This window comes from Pelmatolapia mariae, unplaced genomic scaffold, assembly GCF_036321145.2.
Source record: "Pelmatolapia mariae isolate MD_Pm_ZW unplaced genomic scaffold, Pm_UMD_F_2 NODE_ptg000275l+_length_57385_cov_1, whole genome shotgun sequence".
Taxonomy (NCBI): Eukaryota; Metazoa; Chordata; class Actinopteri; order Cichliformes; family Cichlidae; genus Pelmatolapia; species Pelmatolapia mariae.
Window position 1 is genome coordinate 7,501 of NW_027051965.1, and position 983 is coordinate 8,483.

Genomic DNA, 983 nt, shown 5'->3' on the forward strand with positions numbered 1-983 from the left:
TCCTCTCTCCTTTACGGTCGAAAAAGATGTGCTGCTGGACAGGCCTCGTGCATATGGTACGACAGCTTTTCTCCGTGCCCCTGGTACTCTGCTCAGCAGCACTTTGCTATGTACTTCCTCGTGCATATGGTACGACAGCTTTTCTCCGTGCCCCTGGTACTCTGCTCAGCAGCACTTTGCTATGTACTTCCTCGTGCATATGGTACGACAGCTTTTCTCCGTGCCCCTGGTACTCTGCTCAGCAGCACTTTGCTATGTACTTCCTCGTGCATATGGTACGACAACTTTTCTCCGTGCCCCTGGTACTCTGCTCAGCAGCACTTTGCCACACACACACTCCTCGTGCATATGGTACGACAACTTTTCTCCGTGCCCCTGGTACACTGCTCAGAAACACTTTGCCACACACACACTCCTCGTGCATATGGTACGACAATGTTTCTACATGCCCCTGGTACACTGCTCAGAAACACTTTGCCACACACACACTCCTCGTGCATATGGTACGACAATGTTTCTACATGCCCCTGGTACTCTGCTCAGAAACACTTTGCCACACACACACACTCCTCGTGCATATGGTACGACAGCTTTTCTCCGTGCCCCTGGTACTCTGCTCAGCAGCACTTTGCTATGTACTTCCTCGTGCATATGGTACGACAACTTTTCTCCGTGCCCCTGGTACTCTGCTCAGAAACACTTTGCCACACACACACACTCCTCGTGCATATGGTACGACAATGTTTCTACAAGCCCCTGGTACTCTGCTCAGCAGCACTTTGCTATGTACTTCCTCGTGCATATGGTACGACAACTTTTCTCCGTGCCCCTGGTACTCTGCTCAGAAACACTTTGCCACACACACACACTCCTCGTGCATATGGTACGACAACTTTTCTCCGTGCCCCTGGTACTCTGCTCAGCAGCACTTTGCTATGTACTTCCTCGTGCATATGGTACGACAACTTTTCTCCGTGCCCCTG